The following is a 17,546-nucleotide window of genomic DNA, read 5'->3' as shown; positions in this document are numbered from 1 at the left end:
TATTGATTTTCCATGTTTCTAATAATTTGGCTGCCTTACAGTACATTTTAGTTTCTAAAAGTCTTCACATTTTCCCTACTCCCTGTTTGGTCGCTATGCAGAGCTGCCAGAGAAAGACTGAGCTAAATCCCTGTGATCTTAAAAGGAAACGAGGAAAATTAATGGCTAGCCCTTCACTGCCTGCACTTTATGATGGATAACAGCAGAAGGAGGGTGGTGGGTGATTTCAACAGTATGGCAAATTTTGAATTCCAGCTCCTTCAGAATCAGGGTAAATTTGTGCTGACAGGTGATAATTTAAACACACTGGAACAGCTGGTTCTGAGTAACAAGGCATCTGTATGCGCATGTGCATGTGCGCTACATTCAGCTGGCTCCATGCCAGTTGTATAAAAATTGGTTGTCATATTTCCTTTGAGTGAATTCCATTCGTTCACAACATTTAACTTCATGCATATGCAGGTGTGTTGGTCTCAGAAGCCAAGAAAGTATTTTTACAGAATACTGCCTGCTAAATCCCCAGCTCTAGAGATATAATTTCCCTTTCTTTTCTCCCTTATCAAATGTCTCCTTTCTTATATAAACCTGCAGAACTTTCTGTGACTTCAGACTAACAAGGGGTATCATTTCAGCACTCTTGTAGAAAATTTTTGTAAATATATCCTGTCTAGGAAGTGCTTCTGTTGACTAGCATTCTTATATGAATCAGTTGCAGTGACTTTGGTGGGATGACACTCATTCTTCCCTAAAAGAGTCAACAGTATTTCTCACTGAATGTATCTGGATCTCCTTGATGATTCTTTAGTTCCACAGACTATGCAATAACCTTTATAACACAGATACATTTAGATGTGTGTCAGTGAGATGGATAACCATTACGCTCTACTCTTTTATTCCTTCATGTATGCATTTATGTAAATGGCTGCGTAATGTTCCATCACAAATATGTAAATTATAGTGCTTGTGTGTAATCTCCCAGAATCTAGGAAATCTTTTGAAGCCTTCAGCTATTTTACACTGCCTGACCACAGACTGTATATCAAAAATGGACATAGCACAGCATGGATAGGACAACTGGTCAAACACAACACAATAAAGCAGTGTTTTGGATGCAAATTCTTTACTTCATACATTGTACTTGCTTGAAAGCTTTAGTCGCTTCTTGTTTTGGGGCACTTGTCAACATCCACCAGGTCAGTAAAAAACACTTAGCAAGCATAGTTTCAGAAACTAGAAGATATTACCTTTCAAATCTATGTTCTGCACTCGCAGTTCTTTTGTTATTCAGATAAATGTTCTATATAAAGAAGTCAATTAGATGGGATTTATATTATTATCTGGCACATGCAACACAAATGGCTCCTAACATTTCCCACATGCCCATGTTTATTTGGGACCTATAAATCCACTTGTGACTTATGAATGCAATTTTTCAAGAAGGAATGCACCCAGCATCACAAAGAGTCAGCTGAGACATGACTAATGTTGAACCAACCTAGAACAGCTGAACCACACAAAACAACCTTTAAATATTACAGGGTCAACAAAGTTTTAATAGGAGAGTTAGACATTGCCCTCCATTTGATTTGTGGGTTTTGGTGTATATTTCCGTTGTTTACACATGCCAGCAGTCTTAATTTGGTGATATTTCAGAGTAGAGCTGTCACTTCATCTCAGAATAAGCCTATAAAGCACTGAAGGTGCTGACACATGAAAAGAGATATGAGAGGTGGGATTAATCATGTGCCACAGAATGTGTATAAAGAGGGACGTACCTCAGCTAAGCTGCAGGAAATAGGATGCAGGGAGAGGGAAGAAAGATGGGGCACACTGATGGATGAGTGTGGTGTGGATTTAGTTCTCTGCCTACCTACACTCAACTCCACCCCCACCCACCTGAGGTTGGTACTAAAGTAACAGCATGTGCCAGAAGAAGCAGCAGCAGGTTCCATCAGCCATCTAAGCAACACAGGTGGACAGGACAAAGTCAAATGCCAAGGTCAGGCAGGGAAGTACTATTTGCATCTGTGTTCATAAGAGCAGAGATGATAGTAGACTAATATAATGCTCAGCCAGTATATAAAAACCTAATACTGTCTAATATTGCGTATAATGTGTAATCAGAAGCTAGGATGATGGTAGTGGATCGTTTGAGACCTGTATGTTGTAGCTTGGGACCTCTATGGATCAAGTTTTTCATGCACATCCCACAGGTGCACAGTAAGACTGGAACTGGGAAGTCTGGAGACCAGGTTGTGTTCCTTGAGCAGTTTTTGCAGTATGACAATGTGCATTTTCCTATACAGGGAGACTACAGCCATGGGAGTGTGTTTCCGTTGGTGTTATGTGTTAAAACACCAAATTTTTCTCAGTAAAAATTGCATTTCTTTATTGATTTAATGTTTATTAAAAGTTATATGAGCTAAAACATAGGAAAACTAAGTAACTGGTCCTTCTCCTGCTATTACAACATCTCTGGACATCTGGCAAATCTTTGCGTGATGGCACTGACAAAAAGACATGAAAACAAATTTTTTCACATTTTAAGCTTTTTAAAACAGCACAATGATGTTGAACTTGGACCATGCTGTTAGTCACATTACCTACAGTGGTGTGAAAAATCTTCCTGATTTCCTATTTTTTGAATGTTTGTCACACTTAAATGTTTCAGATTATCAAACAAATTTAAATGTAAGACAAAGATAATACAATTACATTTATAAATGAAGGTGTTTATTATTAAGAGGAAAATGTTATACTTCGTCTTCTTTTGCAGAGCTTGCTCAATAATGTGATTTTTAATGTTGATACTGATACCAACATTTGGAGATTTAAAAATCTGATATATTAGCTAATCTAACATAAACTTCCCTAGCATTTCTTATATGTAGTTATTGGAGTTATATGGAGTTTTTTTAGAAAAACTGACAATGCTGTTTAAAAAAAGAAGTAAGTTAGTCGTGGATTATTCGAATCCACTCTGTTTGGATCAGCTGGTTGTTGAGTTTGTGACACGCAATGCCAACAAGTGCAACGTGCCCTCTGCTGGATAAACTATGTGACACCAACACTCATATCATGGTTGGAGGGTGTTTTGCTCATCTCTATTTTACTTTTGTTCATTTGGATTTATCAGCCGTTATAAATGCAATAATTTTACAACAATTAGAGATGAGCCATCATCCAGGCAAACATGTTGAACCACATCTGTGGTAAGATAGAGTAGTCACACAGACAATACTACAGTACATGTACATGTAGAGTGCCACCAACACATTAGCAGCAGATCCTTTCATTCTAAAATGCTTTAACACAGAGCCAGTGGAATTCTAACTTGTTCAGCACGTTTCTGTTTGCATTCTAATGGCAAGGGGTGGCAGTTTGTTTCTGCACTTGTGGTTAGCACAAATCCATTTTCGCACAAAAACTGTAAAACCTCTCACTACACACTTTATACACTTTTCTCAGAGAGGCATGAACAGAGTTTAAACACTCTCAAAGTTCAAACCTTCATAGAAAAATAAGTCGAGTATTATAGAATGAAACCCAAGGCTTTGGGGAGAAAACTCACAAACATACGGTACAGCACTTCAGAGTCAAACTGCTAGCGGTCAAAGATTTATGTAAATTGTCCAGTACAGAATGCTGTCCAGCATTCTGTACTGGAGCACGGAGGAGATTGATTGACAATGGTCTACAGCAGTGGTTCTTAACCTGGGTTCGATCGAACCCTAGGGGTTCGGTGAGCCAGTCTCAGGGGTTCGGCAGAGCCTCCGCCGTGACTTAATTTGTGCACCAGTAAAAAACATATCTATGTCTTGAATTTGAAAAAAATCATATTTTATTTTTCACTAAAGAGGGGTTCAGTGAATGCGCATATGAAACTGGTGGGGTTCAGTACCTCCAACAAGGTTAAGAACCACTGGTCTACAGCCAACATGCAAATATGCAAAATTGCACAAAAAAATCGCGAAACAGCGAGGTCGCGAAAGGTGAAGTGCGTTATAGCGAGGGAGCACTGTAAACCAAAGAATGGTGCATGTGGTCAGTCAGTTCCCTAACATAACTCTAGTTTTTCTAGTAGTGTGCTGGATGATTAATGATTGTCATGGTTCTGGGTCATTTGACCCAGCATTTGGAGTTACTTATGTTTTTGGTGACTATTATGTCTTATGTTTTGGTTTAAGGTTCATTTCATTAGTTATTCTTTCATTAGTTATTATTACGAGTTATTCTGTGTCTCTGAGCTAGGTTCCCCTTGTGTTTTTGTCCTCTGTACCCCTCTGTGTTTGTGTCCTTGTGTCTCATTTCCCTTTTCTGTTCCCGTGTTTCTCTTGTCAAGCTCGTGTGTCTTTGTCTGGTTCTCACTGTGAATGTCACTTCCTGTCTTACTTTGAAGGTCCCTGATCTCATGTCATGTTCAGTTTTGCTTCCCCTGTCTCGTCGTGTCTGATTAGCTCCAGCTGTGTTTCTCTCCTGATTCTCATTCCCTCATGATTCTTTGTGTATTTAAGCCCTCTGTCCGTTGTCGCGATCTTCCCCACGGTTGTGTGTGTCTCCTGGTTTAGTTTCTATTATTTCCCGTCCAGCAATAAATCAGTGTCTTTTGAGTTAAAGTCCTGTCTGCGAGTCTGCGTTCGGGTACAATCCCACCTGCTTCACAAAGCTAGTTTATGACAAATGACACCTTTGGAAAATATTAAACTATGATTTATCTCATTCTCTTGTTGTACCTCGCCTGGTGTGAAGCTACACTTATAGCACATGTCATAAATCTGAGTTTATAAATGAATTTATTTCTAAATATGAATTTAATGCATTTCAGAGTACTGACTGTGCAGTACATAAATAAGATCACTGAGTGTGTTTATGTGTTATACTTCTTAAAAGACACTGTTTTATTTTCTCGCAGGTAAGACATCTCCATTGCATTTAAACCCGGAAAGTTTCTCTGTTCACTCAGCATGGATGAGAGGAGTGATGTGAAGTGAGAAGTAGAGCTCGTACATACCCTCTATTCCTCATGACTGCCAGAGCTGGTGTATTGCACCTGGATACTTCTTTATGTACTCACGTTGCTCCAGTATCTAAAATAGAGAAACTGAAATTTACTCTTCACCAAATGGACAACCACTAATTTCTATTCCAGCACACAAGCAGAGGGTTAAATGAAAAATATCCTCCCACCATCTGTCTTGAATTACAAACCATCACATCATGGAAGTGTGTAAGCAAACTCAGCTCCTGAGCCCAGGGAGAGGTTCATCTACTTTCTAGTTTGCATGACAAATGGGAAGCTACACTTGGCATGCAGTTGGGAGACTGTGTGCATAGTTCAAATATACTCACAGAATGAAATAAAACACAACTCATGGGTGTAAAATTGCTCCCCTCTTCAGTTAATTAAAAAAGCAGCCCTAAGGATTTTAATATTTCAAAGGCAGAAAACAGGTGATGTAAACATGACCACCACTGTGTAAAACCTAGCCAAATATTTGGTGCTCTGCAGAGAATGCCCAGAAAAATCCCATCAGGGTCTTAAAGAACCCTCTTCAGCTACAAGAGGAGCCTGTGACAGGTTCCACAAAGCCCTGATTTCGGCATCAGAGTCTGGAATTTTAGAACAGAAGGGCACTGAGACATCAAAATATAATATAATATAAAAATATAGCCCGGCCAGCTCAATCTGACATTCTAAAAGGAATACAAAACATCCTCCTATAGATAATGTTAATCTCAACACGAATGACTTTAATGAAATTGTCATGCTATTTAAATAAATTGTGTATGCTCCACTTATGTAGGTTAACAAATGCTTTCTGTGATAAGCTGCACCACATTAAAGATCCCGACTAACGTGCTGCATGTTTCAACATCAGGCCTGGTGCAAGATTCTGGTAGTTTATGGGTAACAACCTCAAATTATTCATTATAACATTATTAACGATGTGTTGGTTTGTAAACTGTTTCATCCAGTGATGGAGGTTTTTACTGCAAAGAGATTGATTTCTTCACATCCACCATGTCAGTGGCAACCCATCCAGGGTTTGGAGTGGAGCTGGATTTTGAAAATAATATCAAAATTTTGAAATGAACCCTAATGCATTGAATCAGGCTTTGCAGATTTGCTGTGGTTTTCCGTTGTGTTGATCCAAATAGGCAAAAGTCATTTAAAAAGGGAAAGAGATGGGTGTAGATCCAAACCATACCCCTAATATGACAATGGTTTGCTGGAGACACTGTGGATGTTAAGATGTTAAAGACTAAGTCAACTACGCAAGAAAAAAGACACTTATGCAAAACCAGAATAGAAAATGTTGTAAAAATGTAACATTTTGGGATGGATGTATACGACGTTCTCTCAGTAGCTTTTTGTCTGATTGTACACTCTTCAACAATGATATCAGCCAATATCAGAGAGGCCTGTTGAACCTCAGACATGACCTTATGCTCTTGATGAACACTTTGGCCTTTTTGTTGGACAACCACTCATGTCAGAGCAGTAAGTCAACTGAATTGTAAAAGGCCTTCATGACCATAGATTGGTGGAGTACACACTCCATGGAAATTGTTTTACCTTTTCCAGTTTGGAAGAGAGTTGTGACTTTGATTAATGAATGGTACACTTCTATAAACGTAGAACACGACAGAAGACCAATGTTTGGGCTCTTTAAATAGATTAAAACCATATTTAATATTGAATCATTTTTCACAGTAAATTTATGCAGTAGTATTATGCTTTTGTAGTATTTGTTTAATAATGTTCTACTCTAGATTTAGGAATCTGGATTAAAAAAAATCTGGCCATATAATATATCAACGTAATATATCAGTTAAATGTCAATATTTTATTTTATTTTATTTTATTTTATTTTATTTTATTTTGTTTTGTTTATTTATTTGCCTGTCCCGTTCGGTGCTTTAGCCCCGCCAAGCAGCCGCCGGGAGTGAGCGCCCAGCCCTGGACACTAAAAACCACTAATGCACCAACAGCCAAGGTCAACAGCCACCGGTAGGGAGTGTGGTGGGTGGAGACAGGCCTCCACACCTGGGTGGGCCTGAGATGTTCCCAGAGAGGCGGAGGTGGAGACTCAACCTGACATATAGACATAGACAAACTGGCACAAATAGACACAAGCATACATTCCCACCCTCATGCACATAAATACAAATACTCAGCACTCACCCAACGTGGAGACAAACAGAAATGAACACTATATACCCATTCACACTCCCCAAACATACTCCATACTCCCAGATCCAGGTATCACGGTCCCCAGGGGGGCAATCAACCCCCAGACCTAGGAGATGTTACCCTTTTCCCTGGGGTGGAGGCAAGCAAACCGCCCCCGGCCCAGATGGTGTACAGAGAATGGGCGTGTGAAGAAAATGTCATTATTTCTGAGAATCCAATTAAAAGGTTCTAAAGGAATATTTTTTTAACATATCAACAGCGAATAATAACAAATAATAAATAAGGAAATTATTATTGTGGACAATTTATATTCTTAAATACTGATATCATGGTCTGCTTCAACAATCCAGTGCTAGTCCTATTGCCACAACAACAGCCGCTGTGTAGAACAACATTACTATAAGATCAACAAACAAAGAAAAGAGGCAAAAAGTCTGCCTTTAAGGAAAAGAAATGAAATTTCTGTCACAAAAAATAATCCACAGACTTCTCTCTGTTTTCTACTTAAAATTAGATATGTTATCCCATGCAGGGCTTCTTAGTACAGCAAAACTGATTTATTAGCACATAGCATATCACATAGCAACCATACGATGTGTAGTGGTTCTCCTTGCCTAAACGGGGGCCAGGAGGCAGAGCTGGACACAGTTGCCAGGATCTGTTCCGATTATAACGCTGAAGGCTAACCCAGGAGGTCGGGGGCTCCAAAAATAAAACATGCAAAAGAATGACTGTATGGAGAGGAAGATCAATAAATCACACATTACAATGTCACATATATTGCAGTGAAGCCCTTCTGCGTCACTGCCGCAGTGTGCAGATTGCAGAAGCTTTAGACCCTGACTCAGATTCTGAAAATCATGACCATACTTACACATTGTGGTGAAAAGAATGTGTTTACCGAGCCTTGCGGGAAAATATTAATTTAATTTATGCAAATATGAACAAGAGTAGATTCATTTTAATTATTTAAATGAGACAGCTCTGTGTGCAACAGATTGTTCTGATGGTGAATCTGCGGCATCTTACACCTACTCTCTAATTACTAACAGCAGTGTTGTACATGGATGAAACAGAACAGAGCTGGGAGGGAGCAGGATTCCCTGTGGCCGGAACACAATGTGAGTCAAAAGGAGATAACATATTTTTCACACTCTGATGCTATGTTGATATCTAGCTTTCTCTCTGGCCCATCTGTCTCTTTCCCAACTCTCTTTGTCTCTCTCCATCTTAAACTCCCCAAGCTGAGCTTTGATTAAAACTGGTGCACTCTAACTTGTTGGATAATTTTACTTCAATAAAATATAGCATAGGTGTTTCTTTCACCCACTGATGAGATCTGGGAATGTGGTTGCTTTGACAAAAAAAGATAGAGCAGGTTTTAATTAATTTAATTAATTAATAATAGGTAGATATCTTCAGCGTCCTCGATCGACAGTCCCGCCAGGCACATGATCCTCCATTTCTGCCACCCATCCATCGTGTATCCGGCAGGGAAAGTCCATCCAGGGCACTTGGGCTCTCCTGAGCCCAGACTTCTCGTTGAGAAAAGGGTGTCAATAGCATTCAGAGACCAGTTGATCAAATCCATAATTCTCTTTTAGGTTTTAGACACAGACTGTGAGAGAGTGTTCCAGGGAAAGTAATACAAAAAAACACGAGACTAGACAAGGACATAAGAAGCTAAGCAGGGAAGATACAACGCTCAGAACAACACCTATGGGCGGAAGCTGGAATACATCATGGATCAGTTGGCTGTGGTCGTGAGGTCTCAGAATCTGCTCTGTGAGCAAAAGAGTGTCAAGACCACGGAATTGAAGGTAAATAACATCATGGAGAAACTGGCAGCTATCCAACGGGAGATTGAGAGACCAGTGTCGGAGTGTTAAAAACAGCTCGAAATTCTCATGAGTTGTTTGTAAAAGAAAAATCACCATCATAATGCGGCTATCCCTTCGGCACCAGCTGTGGGCTCAAGGCTGGAGCTGAACAAAAACTCCCTGATAACGACTGTGTTGAGTCTGTTCCTTCCCATTCCATGCAAGGCCACCTGGGTTGGCTGGAAGACTGTTTACTTAGCCTGGCAGGGCGAAGGACACTGTCTCAGCTGAACTCTGGACATACACGCACACAGACATATACACATGCAGATATACACTCATCCCCCCTCCCCTTCCAAACGCCTTCGACGCTTATTCCCTTCCGATGCTGACGGTGGATCATGGAGACCAGCGCACAGGCTGCAGGCCCGGATGTACTGTCTACATTGGATGTCTCTCACCCTTTACCCACCCCTGTTGCTTGTCATGTGTTCTTTGGTGTATTAAGAGTTTTTTCATGTGCTATGTGCAGAGGTGTTTTTTTTTCTGTTCTCAAACTGACCTCCCTGTTGGAGCTCAGTCTGGGGGGAGTTATTTTTTCTCCTTATCTTTCCTCATGTTGTGCTTTTCCATGTTATACCCTTCTGACCTGTCTTCCCCATGTGATGTTTGTGTAATGTATGTATGGTCGGATGGGTAAGATGGCGCCGCCATTGCGTGCAATAGGTCGGCAGCCTTAACATGAAATTTCCCCTTGTGGGATTAATAAAGGTATATCAATCAATCAATAAAGGTATATCAATCAATTGCCATTTACAATGGCTCTAAATAACCGCATGAAAAAAGGTCACTCGTAATGACAGTATTACAAAAAAGTATCATCTTACTCTGCAGTTCCTGTCAGCACAGAGTCTTTAAGTATGTTGTTTGATGGGCAGAAGGGTATAGAAGACTCAAAAAGACCTGAAAGGAGGAAACATTTCAGCTGCGTTCCAAATGAGTGCTTATATTAAGCTGGCAAAAATAAATACAACATGCCAATGCCAAAAACTGCAGTTCCTCTAATGGCCACTTGAGGCTAGCTTTAAAATGGAGTCAGTCTACATAGAGTCCCATGTTAAAATAGTCAGCTTTACAACAAAAATTGAAATATTTACAGTGTCTTATAAATAGGCATCCTTTATCCATAGTAAGCAGGGCTGCTTTAGTTAGCATCTATCTTGTATCTTAAGAAGATACAGTGGCTTGTATTAGAAGATACAAGCCACTGTAGCCTAAAGCTGTCTGCTTGGTATAATCACGGCTTATTCCACTCACAGCATTGGTGCTGTTGGTGCCTTTTAGAATATTTTGGATCTTTATGCATACCCACTACTTTTTTTCTTTTCTTTTGCCTGACTCGTTTGGTTCTTTAGCCATCAGAATTATTGTCTGAAGGCCAAGAAAGATGCCCAACGGATTTACTTTACCAAGTGGATCATCACGGCCTTGCCGTATTGGTCCATTTGATTGACCTTTGTTATTATTATTTATTTATTTTACTTTATTTTCAGTTGTTACAGATGTGACAGGCATGACTGGGGGATAGGAAAGGGAGAAAGAAAGAAAGAGAGGGAGGGAAAGAAAAACAGAGGGGAAGAGGGACCAGTCCAAAGCCAAATAGCATTAAGTATATCAGATTGGAAAAAAGTTGGATCAGAGCATCCCTAATTATTTAAGAAGATAGTATTATCAAAGCAGGTAGAAATACTATGCAGAACTATGAAAGACCCAAACCTCTGCCATAGAAAAGAGTCTAAGAACTCAACTCTGAATGCTCTGATGCTCTGAATAAAAGTACATAGTTTCATTGTCACTGATTATACAGCACCATGCATGAAGGACACAGAGGTTAAGAGATATAAAGTGGTACATCGTGAGAAAATGGGAACATTGAATAGTTTTGTCACTCCACTATTGGAAAGTATCTGCAAGCACCACTTCTCACTCTCAATGCTTGCTTACTTTTAAAGCCTAAAATAATAAGAAGAAATGCATCCCTGCTATTATGATAAGAAGCATGAGCAAGATTAATTTGACAAACACATTTCCCAGCTTTACAATAGTATTTTAATGCATAAAGTATCATTCAATGGAACGTATAGGGCTGATGGGGCTCTTGCATAATGATAAAAGGTTCCCACTGGTGAAATGGAAAACTTTATTGCATGCAATTACATCAAGTATCAGAGAAACTATCCTGAGAATGTGGGTTAGAAAAGTGTAATTTGCTTCACATTAAATGGACATGAGCTGGTGCACTACATTAGTGTTACCTGATAAAATGAAACACAAAAAACATTTCTACATATTCTGAGATTGGGTCCAACTCTTTTTCTGCATTAGCATAAATCACTTTGAAGTTTTCTTTGTTATGTCTGGTCCCCCTAGTATTTTTTAATACCCTAAAGAATTCAACTGATGTATCTAATACTTGGCGGATTATAGTCAGGCAAAACTAACTCTAAGCCTACTCCTAAGTGGTCGACTAGCAACCTTGTGGAAATTAAGAGGTTAAATCTACCTTATATGAATAATATACTTATTCAAACACCTACAATATGACTCTGCACAGTGATTGGTAGTTCTAGAGTATGTCACAAAACTGCGTCCCATGTGTGAGGTTTTTTGTGCACTTCTTTTTGGCTATCATTTTGGTGAACTCTAGGCACCACACCTGGGTGCTGAGGTTTTGGAAAACAGCATGGTTTTGGTCCTGACTAAGCATTTGTATATGGTGTCCATATGTGGAAGTTGGGAGAGAAACCAGTCTCTCTGTGTACAAAAAATGTAGTATTGTTTATTGTAGTCATTCTTTAGATGTAAAGGAACTTGGTAGATGTAAAGATCCGATCCAGGTTGACAAGAGCCAGATCATTATGGACAGACTACTGAATTAAAGGATTTACAAAGATACACTCCTAACTGCTAAGAGTGTGTTGGGGAATGTGCTGGAACTAGACTGACCCATAGAACATTCTCTACTCAAAGACAGGGATCTGGAGCTAACACCTTGGTGCCATTGTCAGAAAGACACCTTCAGAAGCATTGTGCATGTCTATACTTCAATGGTTGGAGCTGTTTAAGGAGACTAAAGGTATATTGTGCAAGCAGAGTCAGAGTGATTTGGTTCATTGGTGTATACATACATAGAGATAATGCCAGCAGGCCAATATATAAAACAATAATAATAACCTCATTACTCAATCTCTTTCATATCTAGCAAAGTATTTAGCTTTTTTAATATTAGAAACATGATTTTAAGTAAGCAAATTCTGTACCCAAAGTACTTGAAAGTTTCAATTATAAAGTCAGTTTATTAAAGTTAAAGTCTTTGAAGAATGCCTAAAACAATCCCCTGTGTTAACCTGTTCACAATGTCCCCTGCTACTCTCCTGCTGCTCTCCTGCTTATGGTTGTTAATTAGTTTGGATGTCAAATGATGTCAAATAATTAACAAAGACAAATAGCTTTCGTGTCCACTTGCTCCTATCCCACCTCCACAGCTGTGGAGATCTTGCTCTTCTGTAGCTTGTGTTTATCATGCTAGAGAAGCCAAACCAAAGCTGTTAATGCATTAATTTATAACACAAGCTGGCAAGACAGCAAGACAGCTGCTGAAAGGGAAATACAGGCAGGCTGATCGGGTGAAAAACTGCAGTGTAACCACGTGAGTCCACTATTAGCCCTCTTGCATCAAGTTACTTTGTATGTGCTGATACAGCCTTGGGAAACAGATGTCCTTGTGTGACTGATTGCAATTATTATTGTGCAAGACTTGCTGGTTTTCATCAAAGCCAGAGCTGTGCAGTGGCTTACACTTTTATTTACTGTCAGTAGGATTGCTTGTGTTGTTTACAATCACTTAGGTGGACTGAAAAGCAGGATGGAAACAGGGAAAAGCATTATCACTTAATTAAAGGCATTTTTACCTTTTGGGGGATATAAGATTTTCCAAAGTAACATATTGTTGTAATCACATTACATTTGGATGCAAATGCAGTAATGACCTATTAGTGTAAAATATATTACACGGTATGTATGTCAGATTTTGGATAGACTCGCTTACTTAATCAAAATGATCAACTTGATTGCTGACTATTACTTTCCCAGGAAACATGCCCCCTTGAAACCCATTTAGGGGAACTGTGGGCAAATCCACACTGCCCACAGTGGTAAGACCACACCATGGGCCACCCATACTAAACAGAGAGGGGGCCCACAGTGGGCAACCACAGTGTACACACAACATGTCCACACCGTAGGTGAGGGCTTCCTTACTGCACCCCTCCTTGGCTGCTGACCAAGGCACCATAGAGCGAGGCCTACATGTGCCCCACTGTACAATACCAGCAATTGGTAAGGAATGTCGACCAGAATGTTGCTCTAAAAGAAAAAAAATAATCTTTATTCACAAAGGGTCACCACATGGCTCTTGATACAACCTCCAGGAGATTTTCGTCTCTCCAATCTTTTGTAAAACAAATCAAATCAAATCAAACAAGTTAGTCTGAGACAATTTGACAATTTGAACAACTTGAATTATTATGGATTAATATGACCTTATATCTTTTGCAGAACAATCACTCCTTAATATAAATAATGTGCCAGCAAACCATGGGCCTGTTTGCTGGGTCTGGTGTCTTTTTTGTCACAATCGTAACTGTAAATTAGACAATCTTTATAAGGGAACTGTCCCCATGAGTTCAAATAGTGAGAAAGTGAAAATAAGAAGAGTGATAGGAGGAGCAGTCAAAAAAGAAATCCTAATTGGTAGCAGACAAAATACAATGACCTCAGTTCAGATTTTGAACAAATACCTGTGGGGTCATTACAGAGGCTTCTTTCATCTTAGGAGCTAATGTGTATGTAATATGTCATTTCTGTCACATGGCCAATATGTGCAGCACTAAAAGTGAGCCTACTTCTGTTTGTGACTCCCTAAGTCAACGGACTTTGACTTAGGCTCAGACTATCCCATCTGTCATGGAACAAGAGGTGGGGTACACCCTTGACAGGTTGTTGGTCTATTGCAAGGCTAACACAGAAAGACAGACAACCATTTGTATTGTTAAAAACTATCTGCTTTTAAAAGCATTCATTCTATCTTCATATAATTGGAAAGGACTGCAAGCTGGCTAGTATAATAATTTATAAGACTGTGTTGTCAGGAGCTGTGATTGTCTTTTAAGACAAGGTGACAGTTGCATAAAAAGTGACAGTGAATCTTTGAAATGGGACTCAGAACGCTATTTGCTATAAATTACTGGGAGGATCTCTTCTCAAGGTCAGCTGTAAATATGACAAGCTTCAAACAAAGGCCACTCAAACTCACCATCATCACTTGATGCTTCATCAAGGGGCCACATGTCCTGCTGCTTGTAATGCCAGGGGCTAGTTGAACAGGGGGCATGACCCAGTTCTATGGGAAGGCCTTTTAAAGTGCTTCTAGTAAAAGATAGTCAGCCTTCAAGAATATACGTACAAAACTCATAACTGGAGACAGCCAATTACTTGACAGCTTCCATAAAGACTGAAAAGGATGAGGTTTGGGGCTGATTTGCTCTTCCGTGGCACTTGATGAAAAAGATGCCCGAGTTTACTGATCCCTTAAGAGATCACAGTCCAACAGCTGCCATATATAGAACTCAATATAATTTTTTTTGTAATATAGAGGTTGCTTTGTATTAATTCCAAATATTTGCAGATAACAGTAGAATTACTAGTTCTATCAGAGGCTACTTCAGTCCAATTCAGCAATGAACTGTAGTAATTGCTGAATTGGACTCAATGCTCAAAGAGAATTGTTTGTTAGATTTTTACAAGCTGTTTCCATCAGTTGCATGGCACCAGTGATCAGAGACTGGCCTAAAAGGGATAAACCAACTTCGGTTGTACAACTTAATTTATGGAACAGATCTACTGAGTAGACTTTAAAGACTAAGCCGGCTGTCAAAAAAGTAAAAAATATTCAGTCAAAGAAGTGTTCTTTTTGTTGTGTATATATAATTTGTGTGGATTAAAGAAAATCCAAAATGAATTTAAACGAGTGCAGGTATGCTGTACAATTAGTCCACAATGGGAAAAGGTCAGCTAAAAGACACCATTAAATCCCAAAATCACCATGACATTTATGCCGCTGATGAGTGAATGTAAAACGTCTGACCACAACTGTATATTGTCTTTTTCTCAAGCATATGGTTAAAATGTGTTCTTTCTAATCAAGCTTAAATTTAGACGCATTTGGAATGCAACATATCCAAGATTAAACCCCTTCTGTTTGAAAGATGCACAAGTAACCTTACATGCTTTTGTCTGTCTTTTTTTTTTTTAAAGGACTTGACTACTGCTAGGTTTAACAGTCTGAAACCAGAAAACACTAAAGGCTTGAAATACTAATAATGAAAGCTGTTGGGATTCCAGAGGGCAAATGCTAATCATTTTCACAAGAAATCTGTTTCAAGGACAGCTGAATGAATTGTGTTCATCCTCTGATTTTCCATTTTGCTCTGTCCAGTAATCAGGATCTGCAATGACATTCCTGTCAACCTCAGCTGTACCTTCTGTTTGGCAGCACTTAGTAAACGTTAGCATGCTAATGTGCTAAACTAAAAGCTAAACTAAGCTAAGAATTTAGCTACACTAAGCTGAATTCTTATAAAATGTGTAGCATCATTGTTTCAAAGTACAGAGTTACAAAGATTCTATAAGCAATTGGTAGTTTTTCATTGTTATATGTTATTGTAACACAGTACTAGAATTTCTACTTTGAGAAATATCAAAGATACAACAAGCAGATGTTTTATGTTTGTGTAGACTGGTTTAATTCGATTTTCAAGAAAAAAATCTGAACTGCTGACAAGACCTTTGTCTGCTATACTTTGCCAGCGCAACATTGAAAAATAGTGCATAAAACCATAATAGTTAAGCATGGTGGATATGGCTGTTTTTAATTTCTGACTCCTTATATAAAGGTTCTCCAGCTACATTAAGGAAAAAGCCATTCAATTCAATTCAATTCAATTTTATTTATATAGCGCCAAATCACAACAAAAGTCGCCTCAAGGCGCTTTATATTGTACAGTAGATAGCACAATAATAAATACAGAGAAAAACCCAACAATCATATGACCCCCTATGAGCAAGCACTTTGGCGACAGTGGGAAGGAAAAACTCCCTTTTAACAGGAAGAAACCTCCGGCAGAACCAGGCTCAGGGAGGGGCGGCCATCTGCTGCGACCGGTTGGGGTGAAAGAAGGAAAACAGGATAGAAGACATGCTGTGGAAGAGAGACAGAGATTAATAACAGATATGATTCAGTGCAGAGAGGTCTATTAACACATAGTGAGTGAGAAAGGTGACTGGAAGGGAAAAACTCAATGCATCATGGGAATCCCCGGCAGCCTACGTCTATTGCAGCATAACTAAGGGAGGATTCAGGGTCACCTGGTCCAGCCCTAACTATATGCTTTAGCAAAAAGGAAAGTTTTAAGCCTAATCTTGAAAGTAGAGATAGTGTCTGTCTCCCGAATCCAAACTGGAAGTTGGTTCCACAGAAGAGGGGCCTGAAAACTAAAGGCTCTGCCTCCCATTCTACTTTTAAATACTCTAGGAACAACAAGTAGGCCTGCAGTGCAAGAGCGAAGTGCTCTAATAGGGTGATATGGTACTACAAGGTCATTAAGATAAGATGGGGCCTGATTATTTAAGACCTTGTATGTGAGGAGCAGGATTTTGAATTCAATTCTGGATTTAACAGGAAGCCAATGAAGGGAAGCCAAAACAGGAGAAATATGCTCTCTCTTTCTAGTCCCTGTCAGTACTCTTGCTGGTCTTTGAAACAGCTGTGTGACTGAGTGTAGAAAAAGCACAGCTGACAAACCTCTGACCTTTGACCTTTAATGTCCTTTTGAACATTTTGTTGTGCAGCTTGCTTTGTAAACGCGAGCATTCTCAGTGCATTTTACTTACATCACAGTACATGACGTGACCTCTTGCTGATGAGTTGCTGCTAACATTCTAGACTGCCTTGTGTAGCTTCAAAGAAAAATGTAAGTGCTTGCTATCGCAGACGCCACAGTAACATTTCCTCAGACGGTCCGTTGGTCTCTCGTGACTGGTGGCGGTGGCGGATGGAGACGTTTGATAGCGCTGGCCTTATTCTGCTTTATTCCTCAGCTTCCAGTGATCATTTCCACAGGGTGTGTAGCCCTCTGCATTGCCTTTATACAGAGTTAATACCACTGGCTCTCTTTTTCCTTGCTGGCTCCTGTGCTGGCTGGTCTTATGATAGCGCAGTAATCATCAGTGTGTGTGCCAGAGATAGGTCTGCTCTGAGAATTTCCCGTAATGATCACCTACTCATCCCCTCTGTCTCAGCCTTTCATTTTGCTATGTCAGGCTTTCATACTAATCCATGCTCATTATCTTATCTGATGTAATTTGTAAAGCACATAGACAAAACTATTCAACTAGGAGCGAGGTTAATGTGT

General features: G+C 39.5%; 1 protein-coding gene across 5 annotated transcripts in view; it reads right to left on the bottom strand.

The window, feature by feature from the left end:
* LOC100690217 (heparan sulfate glucosamine 3-O-sulfotransferase 5) overlaps positions 1-17,546 on the bottom strand; it is a 91,062-nt gene that overhangs the window by 37,453 nt on the left and 36,063 nt on the right. For 4 of the 5 annotated variants that reach the window (XM_025899005.1, XM_019346347.2, XM_005457918.3 and 1 more), the window contains one exon: positions 5,012-5,087. The exons of the other annotated variant lie outside the window; for it this stretch is intronic. The gene's annotated coding sequence lies outside the window, so the exon portion shown is untranslated. The remainder of the gene's footprint in view (positions 1-5,011; positions 5,088-17,546) is intronic. 5 annotated transcript variants of the gene reach the window in all.

This window comes from Oreochromis niloticus, linkage group LG15, assembly GCF_001858045.2.
Source record: "Oreochromis niloticus isolate F11D_XX linkage group LG15, O_niloticus_UMD_NMBU, whole genome shotgun sequence".
NCBI classification, from domain to species: domain Eukaryota; kingdom Metazoa; phylum Chordata; class Actinopteri; order Cichliformes; family Cichlidae; genus Oreochromis; species Oreochromis niloticus.
Note: the sequence above shows the minus strand (reverse complement) of the source record. Positions and strands in the feature narration are given on the sequence as shown.